Source organism: Martes martes (assembly GCF_963455335.1).
Source record: "Martes martes genome assembly, chromosome: 4".
In the NCBI taxonomy this organism is placed as follows: Eukaryota; Metazoa; Chordata; class Mammalia; order Carnivora; family Mustelidae; genus Martes; species Martes martes.
This window is the reverse complement of record NC_137891.1, coordinates 129534815-129548487: the sequence shown is the minus strand read 5'-3', so window position 1 is coordinate 129548487 and position 13673 is coordinate 129534815. Positions and strand designations below refer to the sequence as shown.

Sequence of the window (13673 nt, the reverse complement as noted above, 5' to 3'; positions counted from 1 at the left end):
TTCAAGTAACAAAACTAGGTGCTATCTCTCTTAAAATGAAGAATTCCTAAACAAGAGGAAGTTTAGGTATCTAGTTTAATTTACAAAATATTTACATATTTGTAAAGATTGAAAAAAGACATTTAAAACTGATTTTGGTTAATTATAAATATAATAAATTTTTCCTAATAAAAGATTACTTGACTTTTGGGAAAAAGAATGGGGACGACCCTAAACTCACCTCGTCCCATGTATACAACTAGATAACAACCACAACAGTGTAAACATCCAGAAAACAACCCAGAAACTGGAAGAATAGACTCTCCACAACTACATATAGAGAAGAGACCACATCCAGAGTGTAAGAAGGGTGGAAATGCAGTTGGGAGCTAAACGGACCAACAGGACTGCCCACAGAAGAGAGGGATGCCACAGGCACAAGGAGGGAAAAGAAACAGAACCTTGCACTCCTAGCAGGGGGCCTGCACTTGGAATACAAATACCCATAATATTTGGCTTTGAACACCAAAGGGGCCTAACTTTGCAAGTTCTTATAATCATGGGGCTTAACACCTGGAAATTTAAAATCAGCAACTTGGCTCTAGGAAAGCTGAAGGGCCACAAAACACAGAGTTCCCACCGTTAAAGAGACAGCACAACAAACAACCCTACTGAGATTTAAATTAAAAAAAAAAAAAAAGTGCTGCACCTATGTTGTAAGATTTTTATTTTTAAGTAATATCTACACCCAACATGGGGCTTGAACTCAGAACCTAGAGATCAAGAGTTGTATCCTCTACCAACTAAGTCAGACAGGTGCCCCTAGAAGCAGCATTTTTATAAAATGCCTGGGGCATAGGAAATGGAGATGTATTCACTAATCTTAGAGCTGGTGCTGGAGGGGCAGGGATCTTTGGGAGACTTCAAGAACAAAGGAACTGGCAGGTGCCGTTTTCCTTCTCCAATGCCAACCTAAATACACAGACACCTGCAGGAACCAGTGCAGCCTGAACACTTTTCACCTAAATTGGTAACAGTGTGCCCACCCCTGTGGGTTTCTATAGATCTGCCCCCTCCATCCTCTTTGGCCTCTGCAGAAATTCTCCCAGGCAGTTGCAGGTCCACTCCAGAAGTAGACCAGTGAGGACATTGCTGGCACCACATGCTGTGCCCCCACATTCACCTGTGGACCTGTGCTTTCCCATACACCCTTGGCCAGAGAACATCTAAGGCAGTGCCACAAACCTGGCAGTGTGCAAGTAGCCCTGACAGAGGCCAGTACAATTCAAAGAGTCTCTAAACCAGGAAGAGGGAAAGATAACCACAAGCACCAGACTGACTGGGGCTCCAGTAGGGGGCTGGGGAAAGATACCTGATCTGACTGCAGCCTCCCCCATCCCATTAATAAAAACTTCTCAGGGGACAATACAAGAAAAGCAGACTGCAGTTTGTTGCTACCTCAACTCTAGCAAACACCTTGTCTAACTCAACTCAAGCACAGTGGTCCCAGAATGGCCCATTAACAACACAGGTATCAAATGCTGGTCACAACAAAGAGTCATTGCAGACAAGTAGCCTACAGGTAAATGTAGCTCAGCCACAATAGTAGGGTGCATGCAACACACACAGGAGATACCCTTGAAGCACCAGGTTCTGGTGAACAAGGGACATGACACTGCAAGGCACTATAGGACCTCTTTTTGATAAGGCCGTGGCTGTCAACAGTAGGAGACATAGCTGACTTTCCTAACACAGAAACAGGCAGTTACATAAAATGAGGAGACAGCGGAATTTGTCCCAAATTAAGCAACAGGAAAAAAATCATAGCCAGAGAGCTAAATGTAATGGAGATAATTAATATATACGCCTGATAGTTTAAAGTAATGGTCACAAAAATACTCAGTGGATGTGAGAAAAGACCCACATGTAATGGGGGTAATTATTATATATGCCTGATTGAGAATTTAAAGTAATGGTCACAAAAATGCTCAATGGGCTTTAGACCATTGAGAACTTCAACGAAGAGACAGAAAACATAAAGAACCAATCAGAGACAAAGAAACAATAGTTAAATTTAAAAATATAGAGATAGAATAAATAGTAGAACTAGAGGAAGCAGAGAAACAGATCGGTGACCTGGAGGACAGAGTAATGGAAAGCAATCTGACTGATAGGAGAGAGAGAGAAAAAAATAAAATAAAAAATGAAAATAGACTTGGGGAACTTAGTGACACCACCAAAAATAATATTTACATTATATGGACCCCAGAAAGAGAAGAGACAGAAAAGGGGGCAGAAAATTTATTTGAGGAAATAGGTGAAAACTTCCCAAATCTGGGAAAGAAAGCAGAAATCCAGATGCAAAAGGCAGAGAAGCCCCAATTAAATCAACCCAAGGAGATCCACACCAGGACATATAGTAATTAAAATGGCAAAATAAAAGGGGCACCTGGGTGGTTCAGTTGGTTAAGTGACTGCCTTCGGCTCAGGTCATGATCCTGGAGTCCCGGGATCGAGTCCCACATCGGGCTCCTTGCTCGGCAGGGAGTCTGCTTCTCCCACTGACCTTTCTCCACTCATGCTCTCTCTCTCTCTCTCATTCTCTCTGTCTCTCTGTCAAATAAATAAATAAAATCTTTAAATTAAAAAAAAAGAAAAATGGCAAAAAAAAAGTGATAAAGAATATCAAAAGTTGCAAGAGGAAAAAAAGACAATTACATATTAGTGGAACCCCAGAAGCCTATCAGCTGAGTTTTCAGCAGAAATTTTGCAGGCAAGAAGAGAGTGCCGTGGTATATTCAAAATGCTAAAAGAAAAAGACCTGCAACCAAGAATACTCTATCCAGCTAGGCTATCATTCAGAATAAGAGAGATAAAGGGTTTCCCAGGTGAACAAAAATTTAAGAAATTCATGACCACTAAGCCAGCCCCACAAGAAATGTTAAAGGGGACTCTATGAATGGAAAGGAAAGACCATAAACAGAAGCAAGAAAAGTAGGAAGCACAAAAGCAGTAAAATTAAGTATACCTATAAAAATCAGTAAAGGGATTCACAAAATTAGAGAATATAAAGTATGACACCGTATAATTAAAATGGGGGGGTCAGGGGAAAGGAGAAAATAATTGATTCAAACTTAAGCCATCAACTTAATACAGACTACTATATGCATAAGATGAACCTAATGGCAACCACAAATAAAAACCTGTAATAGAGAAGCAAAAAACAAATAGAAAGGAATCCAAGTATATCACCAAAGACAGCGAATAAACCATGAAAGAGAGTATGAGAAGGAACAGAGAACTACAAAAACAACCATAAAGCAGGTAACAAAATGGCAACAAGTACATAATTTTCAATAATTACTTGGAATGTAAATGGATTAAATACTCTAATCAAAAGACATAGGGTAACAGAATGGATAGAAAAGCGAGACCCATTTATATGCTGCCTACAACTCATTTCAGACCTAAACACACATGCAGACTAAAAGTGAAGAGATAAGAAGCACTGAATATGCTTCCATTGAATATGCAATCACTATGCAACCATAGTGAAAAGAAAGCTGGGGTAGCAATTCTTACATCAGACAAAATAGACTTTAAAACAAAGACTGTTAACAAGAGACAAAGAAGGACAGTATATAATTATAAAAGTAACAATCCAACACAAAGATAGAAAAATTGTAAATATTTATGCACCCAACATGAGAGCACTCAAGTACACAGAGCAGCTAATAACAAAGGAAATGAACAATTGTAATACAATAATAGTAGGGGATTTTAACACCCCATTTATATCAACGGATAGATCACCCTAACAGAAAATCAGCAAGGAACAGTGGCTTTGAACGGCACATTGGACAAGATGGATGGATCTAAATGATACATCAGAACGGTCTGTCCTAAAACAGCAGACTACACATTCTTTTCAAGTGCATATGGAACATTCTCCAGAATAGATCACATATTAGGCCACAAAACAATCCCCAACAAATTCAAAAAGACAGAAGTCATAACATGCTTCTTTCTGACAGCAATGCTGTGGAACTAGAAGTCAACCACAAGAAAAAAGCTGGAAAGAATACAAATTCATAGAGGATAAATAACATGCTACTAAACAATGAACAGGTCAACCAAGAAGTCAAAGAGGACATCAAACAATATACGAAGATGAATGCAGATGAAAACCCAATGGTTCAGTCTTTGGGATGCAGCAAAACTGTTCTAAGAGGCAAGTTTATAACAATCCAGGCCTACCTCCAGAAGAAAGAAAAGTCTCAAACAACCTAACCTTACATCTAAAGGAGCAAGAAAAAGAAAAATAAAGCCCCAAGCCAGAAAGAAAGAATAAAGATTAGATCAGAAATAAACAAAATAGAAACTAAAAAAAAAAAAAAGAACAAATCAGTGAAACCAGGAGCTAGTTCTTTGAAAAGATCAACAAAATGGATAAGATTACACCCAGACTCATCCAAAGGAAGGGAGGGAGGGGGGAGAAAAAGGGAAAAAGAGAGAGAGGACTTAAACATAATCAGAAATGAAAAAGAAATCAACAATCTCACAGAAATGCAAACGATTAAAAGAAAATATTATGAAAAACTATATACCTACAAATTGGACAACCCAGAAGAAATGGGTACATTCCTAGAAACATATAACATCCCAAAACTAAATCAGGAAGAAATATAAAATATGAACAGACTGCTACCATCAATGAAATTGAATCAGTAATCAAAAACCTCCCAATAAACAAAAGTACAGGACCATATGGCTTCATAGGTGAATTCTACCAAACATTTAAAGAGGCAATACTTATTCTTCTCAAACTATTCCAAAAAAACAGAAGAGGAAGGAAAGCTTCCAAATTCATTCAATGAGACCAGATTCACCCTGATACAAAATCAGATAAAGACAATACAAAGAGAACTATCAGCCAATATTTCCGAGGAACATAGATGCAAAATCCTCAACAAAATATTAGCAAACTAAATCCAACAATACATTTTTAAAAAGCCATTCACCATGATCAAAGAGGATTTGTTCCTTGGATGCAGTGTGGTTCATTATTTGCAAATAAATCAACATGATACATACATACATCAAGAAAAGAAAATCCCTATGATCATTTCCATAGATGCAGAAAAAGATGTTATACATCCAACACCCATTCATGTAAAAACTTTCAAAGAAATAGGTTTGGGGGGGAACATACCTCAATGTAATAAAGACCATAAATGAAAAACCCACAGCTAACATCATATTCAATGCTGAAAAACTGAGAGCTTTTCCTCTAACATCAGGAATAAGACAAGGATGTCCACTCACCATTTTTAGTCAACATAGTGCTAGAAGTCCTAGCACAGAAATCAGACAAAGAATAAAAGGCATCCAAAATGGTAAGGAAGCAGCACTATTTGCAGATGATATGATACTATAAATACAGCAAACCATAAAGACTCTGCCAAAAACTACTAGAACTGATTAATAAATTCGGTAAGGTCATGGGTTACAAAATCAATATGGAAATTTGTTGCATTTCTACACACAAATGATGAAGTAAAGAGAAATTAAGAGAATAATCCCATTTATAATTTCACCAACAATAATAAAATACCTAGGAATAAACTTAACCAAGAAGGTGAAAGACCTGTACTCTGAAAACTATAAAATACTGAGGAAAGAAACTAGAGACAGTACAAATGGAAAGAAATTCTATGTTCATGGATTGGAACAACAAATATTGTTAAAATGTCTATACTACCCTAAACAATCTACAGATTAATGCAATCCCTATACAACTACCAACAGATTTTTTTTTTAACAGAACTGGAACAAATAATCCTAAAATTTGTATGGAACCACAAAAGACCCCCAACAGCCAAAACAATCTTGAAAAAGAAAAGGCTGGAGGTATCATAATCCCAGATTACAATATGTACTACAAAGCTGTAGCATCAAAACAGTATGAGACTAGCAAGAAAATAAGCACACAGATCAATGAAATAGAATAGAGCACCCTGAAATAAATCCATGATTACATGGTCAAATCTTTGACAAAGGAGGCAAGAATTTGCAATGGGAAAAGACAGTCTCTTCAACAGATAGCTTGGGAAGACTGGTTAGCCATATGCAAAAGAATGAAACTGGACCACTTTCTTACACCATACACAAAAATAAACTCAAAATGGATTAAGGACCTAAATGTGAAATCTGAAACTGTAAAAATCCTAGAAGAGAGCACAAGCAGTAATTTCTTTGACATTGCCATAGCAACATTTTCCTGGATATGTCTCCTAAAGGAAATAAAAACAAAAACAAACTATTGGGACTATACCAAAATAAAAATCTTCTGCACAGCAAAGGGAAAAATCAACAAGACTAAAAGGCAACTTACTGAATGGGAGAAGATATTTGCAAATGACATATCTAAAAAGGAGTTAGTATCCAAAATATATAAAGATCTCATACAACTCAACACCCCCCCAAAAAAATCTAATTTAAAAATGGGCAGAAGACATGAACAGACTTTTCCCCAAAGAAGATGTACAGATGGCCAACAGACACATGAAAGGATGCTGAATATCACTAATCATCAGGAAAAACGCAAATCAAAACCACAATGAGATATCACCTCACACCTGTCAGAATGGCTAAAATCAAAAACACAAGGAACAACAAGTTTCTTGGCCAGAATATGGAGAAACAGGAAACTTCATGCACTGTTCATGGGAATGTAAACTGGTACAGTCACTGTGGAATGCATGTATGTATGTATGTAGGTAGGTTACACAAAAAATTAAAAATAGAATTACCATATGATCCAGTAATTCCACAACTGGATATTTCATATTTCAAAGAATATGAAAACACTAGTTTGAAAAGATATATGCATCCCTATGTTTACTGCAGCATTATTTCCAATAGCCAAATTATGGAAGCTACCTGTCCATGAATGAATGGATGAAGTGGTATGCGTGCATGCGCGCGCACACAAGCATACACATATATGCTTACACACACAAAATGGAATATTACTGATCCATAAAAAAAAGAAATGTTGCCATTTTTAAAACATGAGTGTTGAGAGTAGACTGCTAAGTGAAGTAAGTCAGTCAGAGAAAAACAAATATAATTTCTCTCACATGGGGAATTTAAGAAAAAAACAAACAAACCAAGAAACAGACTTAACTATAGAGAACAATCTGATGGTTACCAGAGGGGAGGCTGGAGAGAAGATGGGTGAAATAAATGAAAGGGATTAAGAGTACACTTATAATGAGCACTGAGTCATTTATAGAGTTGTTGAATCACTATCTTGTATACCCAAAATTAATATAACTCTGCATGTTAACTATACTGGAACTAACATTTGAAAAAGAAAAACCTTAAAAAAAAAAGATAAAGTTTACTAGAACAATTTTAAAAATAAAGGAACTAGAATTCTTCAAATTTCTTGCTAAAACAATGTTTCCAAGCTGTGATCTGATAGGAAGGCACGTTTTAGTTTTAGGGTAGACTAAAAGCATAGTGGGATATCCTGTCAGAGCCGCTGTCCATCACCAGTTTCCCCTTACCGTGAACATTAGGATCATACCATCAAGATCACAAACTGTAACAGGATGCTTGGTGAGGCATAATTCATATTTATATTACATTTATTTATTAGTAAGATAAACTTCACTATTTCTGTGTATAGACAGAATCAAAGTCACCTCGGAATTACCTCTGCTCTTCAGAAGCTCACCTGAGTGATTTCTCAGTTAGGAAAACATGGTTTCTCCTTTTTTTCCCGCATTCCTTGGGATGGGGAAGATCAACTTTCTTCATGAGAAATGGACAAGAACTCAAACCTTACTGAGATTTCAATTTATGACAGGTAAGAATGATCCTGAACTACGTCTGAAGGCCAAAAGGAATACAAATACTCCAAAAGGGAACTCGTCATGAAGGCAGAGACTGAGTTGGTCCCCTAGGCTGAATACTAGGGTCCAAGAGTAGGGGCTGCATTCAGACACTAGTAGTGCTTCAGGGAGAAATGGCTGAGCACTGTATAAAGACCTATAGGCTCTATTTTTGGATCCTAGCGTAGGAAACCACTATAGTAGTTGAAGGATCCAGATGAGCAATTGACTGAGAAAGGATACCAAATGGCACCAACAGAAATGTTAGCGCTCCAGTAGACTCTAAGGTCTCTCTTTCCACCTAGACACCAGAAGTAAGACTTCACCCTCCTTGGCATTTGGGGTCAGTCCAAGTTAGGGAAGAGAATGATATGCTGGATTTCCTGAAGCAATGAATAGCAAAGTACACATAACACCATATTGTTACCCCATATACTGTAACACCAGAAATGATGGAGTCAAGTTTGACCACATTTAGTTATTAATTTAGCTCCTTTGTTTATTCTCTACGTCATTCTAGGACGGATTTAAGACTGAATGATGCAAAGCCTCCTCCTTTCTTTACTTGGTGCTTTCAGTCTACTGGAGAGTGCAGGGGACCCATGATGGCCTTCCTTTAATCCTTTGCCACCAATCTATAAATCACTTGCACATCAAGGCCCCTAACTAGTCTTATTTGGCTTAGTTCACTTCTCTATTGAAGAAGGAATCCCAAACTTCACCAGCAAATCGAAGCTTGGGATTCCATACCTCTCCGCAGAAATAGGGGCAAAGAAGTCACAGCCATGTGTTAAAACTACCTTAGTCCAGCCTCTGGCAACACATTTGTTACATTCTCTCTGCAATCAAATATGTTTATATTCTCCCAAGATCCCCAGAAGCCTCATCCAATTAAAGCATCCGGCTCGGGTTCCAAGTCTGGATCTCATCACCCAAGTCAGGGCTAGGTGTGGATGAGGCCCTTCAGGGTTGGTTCCTCACACAAGCGCGCTCTTCAGCTAGATCACTGAATTCATTAGGTACATTTCCTACTTCCCACATTACCATCTGCAACAGCGTTGCCAAACTGCCCCTTCCATGTAGTAAAGTGACCTCTCCTGTTTCCAATTGCATTTTTCTCATTTTCTTTCAAACTCTAACTGTTTCCTCCAAACCCATTGGGCTTCTGAACATACCTTGGCTTAAAAACCAATGCCTGTGTTTTAGGTTTTGTTAAGCAGCATCTCACGTCCAGGTACAAAATTTTGTTCTCCTTATCTATTTTTACACCTCCAACCCCCCTGACTTAATACAACCATTTTATTCTGCTAGTGATTTTGGCAGTCAGAAATCTGGAGAAGCCTCCGCTGGGGCCCCTGCAGTCCCATGTTGACAGAGGCTTCAATCATCTTAAAACCCTGTAAAGTGGACAGTAAATACTGTTCCTGGGAGCTCAGCTGAGCCTGATGGTCGGACTCCCACACAGGGCTTCTCCACGTGGTTTGGGCCTCTCACAGCACTGGGAGAGTTCTCAGTTTGTTTACATTATTTTACTTTTGTATAAATGTCCTATCATTTCAACTAATAGGAATAATTATTCTTAAGACTGAAAAGCAAAGCCAAAAAACAAACTTTGGACCCTAACTCCAAGGGCTTCATATGTAAATACAACAATGCACTGACATACTCAACTGAAAATACATTTAAAAAGAAAAAGAAATATGGCAAATGCCATAGAATTTCACTCATACACAGAATTTAAGAAGCAAAACAAACAGGAAAAATGAAGAGACAAACCAAAAAACAGACTCTAACCTATAGAGACAAATGAGGGTGGGGGGATGGGGGAACTAGGTGAAGGGGATAAAGAAGAGTCCACTTTTCTTTTTCTTTTTTTTTTTTTAAAGATTTTATTTGTTTATTTGACAGATCACAAGTAGGAAGAGAGGCAGGCAGAGAGAGAGGGGGGAGGCAGGCTCCCTGCTGAGCAGAGAGCCCGATGCGGGACTCGATCCCAGGACCCTGAGATCATGACCTGAGCCGAAGGCAGCAGCTTAACCCACTGAGCCACCCAGGCGCCCCAAAGAGTCCACTTTTCTTATGAGCACTGAGTCACGTATAGAATTGTTGAATCACTATATTGTACATCTGAAATTCAAATAACACTGTATGTTAACTATACTGAAATTAAAATTCTTTTAAAAAGAGGATATAAGAACTAAAAATTTATTAAATGTTAAAATTGTGCTATTATTGTATAATGTTAGTACAAGGATAACAAAGGACAATTTGCATAATAAATATTCCTATTCATTTTTCTAGTTAGTACAATAATTGGATAGCAACCATCAGCAAAGTGGGATAAAAGATAGCGATTATCATAAACGTTAGTTTGATCTCTCAAGATGTGATTATCTTCTACCCAGACTCCACTTTACTCACTTGAACAGAAGTTCTGCTTTTCATTAGCCGAATGTCAAGTGCCTTTGTTGCATCCAAGTGTTACCCTAGCTGGCCATATTCCACATAAAGGGCACAGAACAGTTTTTTTCCCCCGCAGCAGAATTTGCAAGAAACGTGGCTCTTTTATGGTAAAACTTCTTATAAAAAGAAATGGACAAAAGATATACCTTAGAAGGCCCTGGTCTAACAAAACAGCAAAAGATGTCAAACTACTATGAACCTTAAAAATAAAACTGCCAGTTGTTTCACCAGCAAAAATGGGTTTAACTCGGGAATAACAAGAGCAAGCTACAACAAAACTGAGCAAAGGAGATGAACACGGCTTTATGAAGAGGAAAAGGGAAGCTGAGAGGGCTATTATAAAAAAAAAGAAAAGTCAATTGGAGTAACCTGGAATTTGAAGTTTAGTGGTTTCTCATTGGCTGAGTTATGACTGTCTCTCAGTGGTCATTGCTGGGCTGTTGCTGGGGAAGAGAACATTTCTTCCTCCTTCTGGGATAGTAAAATAGCAGCAAAAGTAGTACTGACCTTGTTGAATCACTATATTGTACATCTGAAACTAAAATAACACTGTATGTTAACTATATGGAAGTTAAAATTTGAAAATAAAATAAAAACACATATATCTTTTTCAATAAATAAATAAATAAAGTAGTACTGACTTGGGGTACCTCTCTTCCTGTTGGATTTGCAATCAATGAGGAGTGGCAGGCAGGAGAGCGACTTAAAACAAGGTTACCTTTCATTGATTTCACACTACTTGCAATACATCAGTGAAACTGAGTTAGCGTCATCTTTCATCAGGTGAGGTATATATTCTTGTCAAAAAATTTTTCACACTCCTAGTAATCTCTGCTAATTGTTTACCTTCATTCTTCTTTTAACCCAACATAGGACATAACTGAAGACTAAAGTTTATCTTAGACTATTTAGGCTATCTGTAGTTCAGGAATGAGGAAGTGTATATATATATATAGAGAGAGTAAATGTGTATATATATACACATATATATGTATATATATAGTAAATGTGTATATATATAACTGTGTGTATATATATATAAGTATATATATAGTAAATGTGTATATATATATAAATGTGTGTATATATGTATATATATAAAGTAAATTTTATGAGTCATTCATTTTAATCAGTGGCATCAGGATTAATTTGGAAGAATCACTAAATCCAATACCGAACACAGTTTTTCATTGAGGAACATTTATCCTTCAATTTCTTTATGTAAATGAAGGTATTTATAAACCAAATCTGGAGATCTTAAACCAAGAGGAAAAATTCTTATCTTGCTCCAGAGGGGATGATGGGGTGCACTCCCATCCTTTTTCTCTACTGTGTCAGAAGGTGAGAGAGTGGCAGTGGCTTTTCCAGCTCTATATAAGGACAGAACACATTTCTCTGTGGACTACAACTTTGTCCTGAGAAATGGAGGAGACAGTATGAGATCCTTACGAAGTTCCTGTGTGCATTCAAACTTTAATAACCCAAATTATGGGCTGCTGTAGAAACAATATAGTACATTACACTTAAAAGCAATTTATTAAAATTCAGAACAACTAGATTACACAATAATAGCAAAAGAAATACTGCCTAGTAATTTGTATGTACCATTATTGGTGTACCTGGATATCATTTCATTTACTCCACACAGCAGCCCTGCAAAGTAGATGGTGTTTATATACTTCACACATGAGAAAACCGAGGTTAAGAAAGTAGCCCCAGTCCACTGAGTAATATGAGAAAACCCTAGAACAACCTGACTCTAGTCTTCTTTCTCTTATGCAACCAAAGTCAGTTCTCTGACAAAAAGTAAAAGTAACCAAAAAAAAAAAAATTAAGGCAAGATGAGTCCCAAAGTTAGAGTCCCAAAGTTAGAGATGAGTCCCAAAGTTAGAGAAGCTAAAATTCTTTTAACTGCATAAGAAAATTTACGATATTATAATATTCAACATACGGACTGTGTATTGTGCTACAACTGCCTTAATGTTGAGAAGTTAAAATGCTTGGAAGAAATAACAAAGGAATCTTCAGAAGGTCTTAGAGAACATTATTTAGTATTGTGGTTTCTTCTCTTTTACTCTTCCCTCCCTACTTTTCTTCTTGCCTTACTTTTTTGAATTCTCCAATTCTGCATAGTTTTTGCATGGTATTACTGAGGTGATCTTTTGAAAATTACTTTCAATTGCTATTCTCAAAGTATTTCTCCTATTGGGAGATAAAACTGAAGAACCGGAAAGAGCATTTTCACTGTTCCTCTGGTAGGCACAGCCTTCTTTCTGCTTATGCATTCTGTCCACACACTCCAGCCCATTCATTATTGGTACTAGAATTACTGAAGTTTTCTAACCCCTGCTCTCATAATAATATGTTAAAGTCTCCTGAGTCAGCATCTAAGGAACAGGACTTCAGTCTCAAAGGGAAAAGTGATACATTCACATGCAATTATGAAAACTTTTTTTACAGAAACTATTCACTACCCTTTGGTAGGTTTTAAAAAATGTTAATAATTTGTATATTTTTCTCTTTATTTTCACTTCAAAGAAAAATCTTTAACCTAACAGTAAATAACAGAATATCTCTTCCTTGTAGTTAAAGACAATAAGACTTCTTAAACATCAATGAATTATGTGGTGAAATTCTTTTTTTTATTATTATTAACATAAATGTATTATTTGTTTCAGGGGTACCGGTCTGTGACTCATCAGTTTTACACAATTCACAGCACTCACCTTAGCACATAACCTCCCCAATGTCTATCACCCAGCCACCCCATCCCTCCTACCCTCTTCACCTCCAGCAACCCTCAGTTTCTTTCCTGAGATTGAGAGTCTCTTTAGGTTTGGCTCCCTCTCTGGTTTCATCTTGTTTAATTTTTTCCCTCCCTTCCCTTATGATCCTCTGTCTTGTTTCTCAAATTCCTCAAATCAGGGAGAACATATGTTAATCATCCCTCTTTGATTGACTTATTGCACTTAGCATAATACCCTCTAGTTCCATCCACGTCATTGCAAATGTCAAGATTTCGGGGGTTTGATGGCTGTATAATATTCCATTGTATATATACAATGTGGTGAAATTCTTAATAATTCTTCCTTCTTTTTAATTTGCTTATAAAAAAAAGTTTATATATTATCTAAAGTAATCTAGGCCTTAGTGCATACTAGTAAATAGCAATGTGAACATAATTAGCTGCTTAAGAGAATTTCATGAGTAAAAATGATTAAAAAGAAACCATAAAAAAAAAAGAAACCATAAGTTTTGGGGTTTTTTAAAGATCTTTTTATTTATCTATTTGAGAGATCAGAGGGAGAGGGAGAAGCAAGCTCCCCGCTG

General features: G+C 37.0%; 1 protein-coding gene across 1 annotated transcript in view; it reads right to left on the bottom strand.

Annotated features, from left to right (window-relative positions):
* SLC44A5 (solute carrier family 44 member 5) overlaps positions 1 to 13673 on the bottom strand; it is a gene marked incomplete at both ends in the record, with an annotated part of 379734 nt that overhangs the window by 104658 nt on the left and 261403 nt on the right. The window lies entirely within an intron of this gene.